The sequence below is a fragment of the Symphalangus syndactylus genome, chromosome 1, assembly GCF_028878055.3.
Source record: "Symphalangus syndactylus isolate Jambi chromosome 1, NHGRI_mSymSyn1-v2.1_pri, whole genome shotgun sequence".
Classification (NCBI taxonomy): Eukaryota; Metazoa; Chordata; class Mammalia; order Primates; family Hylobatidae; genus Symphalangus; species Symphalangus syndactylus.
This window is the reverse complement of record NC_072423.2, coordinates 139,655,824-139,663,792: the sequence shown is the minus strand read 5'-3', so window position 1 is coordinate 139,663,792 and position 7,969 is coordinate 139,655,824. Positions and strand designations below refer to the sequence as shown.

At 42.0% G+C, this 7,969-nt stretch overlaps 1 pseudogene; it reads right to left on the bottom strand.

The window, feature by feature from the left end:
- Positions 1-5,801: 5,801 nt before the first annotated feature.
- Positions 5,802-6,182, bottom strand: LOC129491100 (small ribosomal subunit protein eS26-like; annotated as a pseudogene).
- Between the last annotated feature and the right edge of the window lie 1,787 nt (positions 6,183-7,969).

Genomic DNA, 7,969 nt, shown 5'->3' with positions numbered 1-7,969 from the left:
GATGTTGCCTAGTCTGCATGTAAGGCGGGGATAGCTGTGTAGGTGCTGGAAGAAAGGGAAATGCAAAGCCAGCGGTTGGTCGCTAAGGAGGGATTAGAAACAGCTAGCAGAGAATGAGTAAGGTTGATAGTGTGGTAGAGATAGCTGGGGAGAGGTAGAGGGTGGCATAAGAATGGGAATGAGAATGGGTGAGCATAAAACTACAGAACTTCATCAGGGTGAAAGTATTGGAGGGTCTCCTGACAGCAAAGATCATCTATCCATTCTAAGAGGGAGTCAAGAGTTGCCAGACCTGGGTGGGGGCAAATCCTCGAGCTTGATGTGTAGGGAAGGGAGGGGGGGCCTGAATACTCCCTGAGGAGTAGTAGAATAGCAGATGGAACACTGAGAAGTTATTTCATTGAGGATAGATTTCCACAATGGAAAGGAAATGAGAGGTTCTAAGAGGCGGGCTGGTGGCTTATACTATAGCATAGCCTGCCCTTGCTGGTGTGTGGCGATTAGGCCTGGTGGAACTACCATCAATAAGCCAAGTGTGTTCAGGGTGAGGAACAGGAAAAAAAGAAATATGGGGAAATGGGGTGAATGTCAGGTGGATCAGAGAGATACAGTCATAGGGTCAGGTGTGGTATCCAGAATACTGTGGGAGGCCAGATTGAAGTCTGGGCCAAGAACAATGGTAATTGTGGGAGACTCAACAAAGAGTGAGTATAGCTGAAGGAGCCGGGGAGCAGAAAGTATATGCATCAGGTGTGAGAAAGAAAATAGATTTTGGAAGCTATGAGAAATGTAGAGAGTGAGTTGAGCATAGTTTGTGATTTTAAGGGCCTCTAAAAATATTAGGGCGGCGGCAGCCGCTGCATGCAGACATGAGGGCTAGGTTAAAACAGTAAGGTCAAGTTGTTTGGACAGAAAGGCTACAGGGTGCGGTCCTGGCTTTTGTGTAAGAATTCTGACCACACTAACCATGCCTAGGAAGGAAAGGAGTTGTTGTTTTGTAGAAGGTGTTGGAGTTTGAGAGATCAGTTGGACATGATTGGCAGGGAGAGCACCTGTGTTTTTATGATAATTATGCCGAGATAGGTAACAGATGAGGAAGAAATTTGGGCTTGACTGAAATAATGGGAGCTGTCTGTGAAGCCTTGTGGCAGTACAGCCTAGGTAATTTGCTGGGCCTAATGGGTGTCAGGGACAGTCTAAGTGAAAGTGAAGAAAGGCTGGGATGAAGTGTGCAAAGGAATAGTAAAGAAAGCATGTTTGAGATCCAGAACAGAATAATGGGTTGTGGAGGGAGATATTGAGGATAGGGGAGTATATAGCTTTGGCACCACGGGGTGGATAGGCAAAACAATTTGGTTGATAAGGGGCAGATCCTGAACTAACTTGTAAGGCTTGTCTGGAGACAATTGTAAGGAGAGTTTATAGGCTTTAAAAGCCATGCTGTACAGGCGAGTGATAACAGGCTTTAATCTTTTTAAAGCGTGCTGCAGGATGGGGTATTGGAGTTGAGCGAGGTAAGGGTGATTAGGTTTTAATGAGATGGTAAGGGGTGCATGATTGGTCGCCAAGGAGGGAGTAGAGGTATCTTATACTTGTGGGCTAAGGTGGGGTGATACAAGGGGAGGGTGTGAAGGAGGCTTTGAGCTGGGGGAAAAGGTGGCAATGAGGTGTGGCTGTAGCCCAGGAATAGTCAGGGAAGCAGATAATTTGGTTAAAATATCTCGGCCTAATAAGGGAATTGGGCAGGTGGGGATAACTAAAAAGATTGCTTAAAAGAGTATTGTCTAAGTTGGCACCAGAGATGGGGAGTTTTAAGAGGTTTAGAAGCCAGGCCGTGAATACTCACAACAGTTATGGAGGCAAGAGAAACAGGCCCTTGAAAAGAAGGTAATGTGGAGTGGGTAGCCTCCGTATTGATTGAGAGGGGGACGGACTTACCTTCCACTGTGAGAGTTACCCAGATCACCTGTGATGGTCCTGTAGGCTTCAGAGGCGATCGGGCAGTGTCAGTCTTCAGCTGCTAAGGCGAGAAGATCTGGGAAGGAGTCAGTCAGAGAGCCTTGGGCCAGAGTTCCAGGGGCTCTGGGAGTGGCTGCCAGGTGAGTTGAACAGTCCGATTTTCAGTGGGGTCTTGCACAGATGGGACATGGCTTAGGTGGAATCCTGGGCTGTGGGCATTCCTTGGCCTGGTGGCCAGATTTCTGGCACTTGTAGCAAGCTCCTGGGGAAGGAGGTTCTGGAGGAATGCCTGGCCACTGCGGTTCAGGCATTTGGAAGTTCTTCCATATGTGCATGTGGCTGGGGTTTGTCTCACAGTGGAGGCAAGGAATTGCAACTTTTTTCTATAATTGTACACCTTGAAGGCGAGGTTAATTAAGTCCTGTTGTGGAGTTTGAGGGCTGGGATTTAATTTTTGGAGCTTTATTTAATGTCGGGAGCAGATTGGGTAATAAAATAAAATGCATATTGAGAATAAGATGGCCTTCTGACCTTTCAGGGTCTAGGGCTGTAAAGCATCTCAGGGTTGCTGCCAAACGAGCCATGAACTGGGCTGGGTTTTTATATTCAATGAAAAGGAGCCTAAATGCTACTTGATTTTGGGAGAGGTCAGATAAAGAAAAAGGAGCATTAACCTTGACTATGCCTTTAGCTCCAGCCACCTTTTTAAGGGAACAAAGAGCAGGAGGACAGGGGATTGATCTCCCAAGGGAGGTCCGCCCCCCCCCCATCCTAGTCACGGCACCAAATTTCACTCGCGGCCCTGTGAAGAGACCAGCAAACAGGCTTTGTGTCAGCAACAAGGCTGTTTATTTCACCTGGGTGCTGGCGGGCTGCGTCTGAAAAGAGAGTCAGCAAAGGGAGATAAGGGTAGGCCATTTTATAAGATTTGGGTAGGTAAAGGAAAATTACATTCGAAGGGGGGTTGTTCTCTAGGGGGCAGGAATGGGGGTCACAACGTGCTCAGTAGGGGAGCTTTTGAGCCAGGATGAGCCAGAAGAAGGAATTTCACAAGATAATGTCATCAGTTAAGGCAGGAACAGGCCATTTTCACTTCTTTTGTGGTGGAATGTAATCCCTAAAGGCAGGAACCAGCCATCTGGATGTGTATATGCAAGTCACAGGGGATATGATGGCTTAGCTTGGGCTCAGTGGCCTGACAGGTATGGTTTTATAAATGTATACATATTCAAAACTTAGTTTATGGTACACTTTAAATATATATAGTTTATTGGAAGTCAGTTATAGCCCAATAAAATTTTAAAAAACAAAAAAGTTGTCTTTGCAAACAAAAAGCTTTTTCTGTTTATTCCAACATAACTTTTCTCCCTCTATAGATAACCATTTTAAAATTTGATATAATTTATATAATTTGTTAAATTAGTAGCATTCCATACACAAGTTCTTCCACCCTGCTTTCTCACAGTGATACATCCTGAGTCATAGCAATACATGGATATATTCTTCATTCTTTTTCCAGTTGCAAAATTATTTATTATGCAAATATACCATGGTTTATTAATTAAATGTTAATCATATTATTTTTTAGTTTTTTTATTATGCTTTCAGTTTTAGGGTACATGTGCACAATGTGCAGGTTTGTTACATATGTATCCATGTGCCATGTTGGTGTGCTGCACCCATTAACTCGTCATTTAGCATTAGGTATATCTCCTAATGCTATCCCTCCCTCCTCTCCCCACCCCACAACAGTCCCCAGAGTGTGATGTTCCCCTTCCTGTGTCCGTGAGTTCTCATTGTTCACTTCCCACCTATGAGTGAGAACATGCAGTGTTTGGTTTTTTGTCCTTGCGATAGTTTACTGAGAATGATGGTTTCCAGTTTCATCCATGTCCCTACAAAGGACATGAACTCATCATTTTTTATGGCTGCCTAGTATTCCATGGTGTATGTGTGCCACATTTTCTTAATCCAGTCTATCGTTGTTGGACATTTGGGTTGGTTCCAAGTCTTTGCTATTGTGAATAGTGCCGCAGTAAACATACGTGTGCATGTGTCTTTATAGCAGCATGATTTATAGTCCTTTGGGTATATACCCAGTGATGGGATGGCTGGATCAAATGGTATTTCCAGTTCTAGATCCCTGAGGAATCGCGACACTGACTTCCACAATGGTTGAACTAGTTTACAGTCCCACCAACAATGTAAAAGTGTTCCTATTTCTCCACATCCTCTCCAGCACCTGTTGTTTCCTGACATTTTAAGGATCGCCATTCTAAGTGGTGTGAGATGGTATCTCATTGTGGTTTTGATTTGCATTTCTATGATGGGCAGTGATGATGAGGATTTTTTCATGTGTTTTTTGGCTGCATCAGTGTCTTCCTTTGAGAAGTCTTTGTTCATATCTTTTGCCCATTTTTTGATGGGGTTGTTTGTTTTTTTCTTGTAAATTTGTTTGAGTTCATTGTAGATTCTGGATATTAGCCCTTTGTCAGATGAGTAGATTGCAAAAATTTTCTCCCATTCTGTAGGTTGCCTGTTCACTCTGATGGTAGTTTCTTTTGCTGTGCAGAAGCTCTTTAGATTAATTAGATCGCATTTGTCAATTTTGGTTTTTGTTGCCATTGCTTTTGGTGATTTAGACATGAAGTCCTTGCCCATGCCTATGTCCTCAATGGTATTGCCTAGGTTTTCTTCTAGGGTTTTTATGGTTTTAGGTCTAACATGTAAGTCGTTAATCCATCTTGAATTAATTTTTGTATAAAGTGTAAGGAAGGGATCCAGTTTCAACTTTCTGCATATGGCTAGCCAGTTTTCCCAGCACCATTTAATAAATAGGGAATCCTTTCCCCGTTGCTTGTTTTTGTCAGGTTTTTCAAAGATCAGATAGTTGTAGATATGTGGCATTATTTATGAGGGCTCTGTTCTGTTCCATTGATCTATACCTCTGTTGTGGTACCAGTACCATGCTGTTTTGGTTACTGTAGCCTTATAGTTTAAAGTCAGGTAGCATGATGCCTCCAGCTTTGTTCTTTTGGCTTGGATTAACTTGGCAATGCAGGCTCTTTTTTGGTTCCATATGAACTTTAAAGTAGTTTTTTCCAATTCTGTGAAGAAAGTCATTGGTAGCTTGACGGGGATGGCATTGAATCTATAAATTACCTTGGGCAGTATGGCCATTTTCATGATATTGATTCTTCCAACCCATGAGCATGGAATGTTCTTCCATTTGTTTGTGTCCTCTTTTATTTCATTGAGCAGTGGTTTGTAGTTCTCCTTGAAGAGGTCCTTCACATCCCTTGTTAGTTGGATTGCTAGGTATTTTATTCTCTTTGAAGCAATTGTGAATGGGAGTTCACTTATGATTTGGCTCTCTGTTTGTCTGTTATTGGTGTATAAGAATGCTTATGATTTTTGTACATTGATTTTGTATCCTGAGACTTTGCTGAAGTTGTTTATCAGCTTAAGGAGATTTTGGACTGAGACAGTGGGGTTTTCTAGGTATACTGTCATGTCATCTGCAACAGGGACAATTTGCCTTCCTCTTTTCCTAATTGAATATGCTTTATTTCCTTCTCCCACCTAATTACCCTGGCCAGAACTTCCAGCACTATGTTGAATAGGAGTGGGGAGAGAGGGCATCCCTGTCTCATGCCAGTTTTCAAAGGGAATGCTTCCAGTTTTTGCCCATTCAGTGTGTTATTGGCTCTGGGTTTGTCATAGGTAGCTCTTATTATTTTGAGATATGTCCCATCAATACCTAATTTATTGAGAGTTTTTTTGTTTTGTTTCATTTTTTTTTTTTTTAAGTACAATTTCCATTTTTTTTTTTTCTCCAGAGAATAGTCTGTCTTCAGTCTTTAAAACTCAGCTCCTTACATGGGCTTTGGTGGGGGACGTGGGGCAGCACCCACAGGTTTAAATCGGGGTGGGGGTGTTCGGTCCTTGCAGGCTTCATGAGATTGATTCCTGACTACTTTGCTGTGAATTGCACAACTCACACAGTAATGTAGCTTCACATACAGCTTGGGAAGGACATAGGCATCGAAGATGCTCGCTTCAAAAATGTCCCTGACTGCTGCGGCCTCCACTATGTTTCTAATGACAAATTTCTTAATGGACTTGTCCTTGGGCACTCATCGGGCACAGTTAGTGCAGCGAATAGGCTGCACGTGGCCGTGGACCTTTTTGGCACGATGGTTTTTCCTTCTTTTCTTTGTCATCTTGGAGGCATGGACCAGAGAAAGCTATTGAGAGTTTTTAGCATGAAGCATTGTTGAATTTTGTCAAGGCCTTTTCTGCATCTATTGAGATAATCATGTGGTTTTTGTCTTTGGTTCTGTTTATATGCTGGATTACATTTATTGATTTTCATATGTTGAACCAGTCTTGCATCCCAGGGATGAAGCCCAGTTGATCATGGTGGATAAGCTTTTTGATGTGCTGCTGGATTCGGTCTGCCAGTATTTTATTGAGGATGTTTGCATCGATGTTCATCAAGGATATTGGTCTCAAATTCTCTTTTTTGGTTGTCTCTCTGCCAAGCTTTGGTATCAGGATAACACTGGCCTCATAAAATGTGTTAGGGAGGATTCCCTCTTCTTCTATTGATTGGAATAGTTTCAGAAGGAATGGTACCAGTTCCTCCTTGTACCTCTGGTAGAATTCGGCTGTGAACCCATCTGGTCCTAGACTCTTTTTGGTTGGCAAACTATTGATTATTGCCACAATTTCAGAGCCTGTTATTGGTATATTCAGAGATTCAACTTCTTCCTGGTTTAGTCTTGGGAGGGTGTATGTGTGGAGGAATTTATCCATTTCTTGTAGATTTTCTAGTTTATTTGCATAGAGGTGTTTGTAGTATTCTCTGATGGTAGTTTGTATTTCTGTGGAATTGGTGGTGATATTGCCTTTATCATTTTTTATTGCATCTATTTGATTCTTCTCTCTTTTCTTCTTTATTAGTCTTGCTAGCAGTCTATCAATTTTGTTGATCTTTTCAAAAAAACAAGCTCCTGGATTCATTAATTTTTTGAAGGGTTTTTTGTGTCTCTATTTCCTTCAGTTCTGCTCTGATATTAGTTATTTCTTGCCTTCTGCTAGGTTTTGAATGCGTTTTCTCTTGCTTTTCTAGTTCCTTTAATTGTGATGTTAGGGTGTCAATTTTGGATCTTTCTTGCTTTCTCTTGTGGGCATTTAGTGCTATAAATTTCCCTCTACACACTGCTTTGAAAGTGTCCCAGAGATTTTGGTATGTTGTGTCTTTGTCCTTGTTGGTTTCAAAGAACATCTCTATTTCTGCCTTCATTTCGTTATGTACCCAGTAGTCATTCAGGAGCAGGTTGTTCAGTTTCCATGTAGTTGAGCAGTTTTGAGTGAATTTCTTAATCCTGAGTTCTAGTTTGATTGCACCGTGGTCTGAGAGACTGTTTGTTATAATTTCTGTTCTTTTACATTTGCTGAGGAGAGCTTTACTTCCAACTATGTGGTCAATTTTGGAATAGGTGTGGTGTGGTGCTGAAAAAAAATGTATATTCTGTTGATTTGGGGTGGAGAGTTCTGTAGATGTGTATTAGGTCTGCTTGGTGCAGAGCTGAGTTCAATTCCTGGGTATCCTTGTTAACTTTCTGTCTCGTTGATCTGTCTAATGTTGACAGTGGGGTGTTAAAATCTCCCATTATTATTGTGTGGGAGTCTAAGTTTCTTTGTAGGTCACTCAGGACTTGCTTTATAAATCTGGGTGCTCCTGTATTCGGTGCATATATATTTAGGATAGTTAGCTCTTCTTGTTGAATTGATCCCTTTACCATTATGTAATGGCCTTCTTTGTCTCTTTTGATCTTTGTTGGTTTAAAGTCTGTTTTATCAGAGACTAGGATTGCAACCCCTGCCTTTTTTTGCTTTCCATTTGCTTGGTAGATCTTCCTCCATCCTTTTATTTTGAGCCTATGTGTGTCTCTGCAGGTGAGATGGGTTTCCTGAATACAGCACACTGATGGGTCTTGAATCT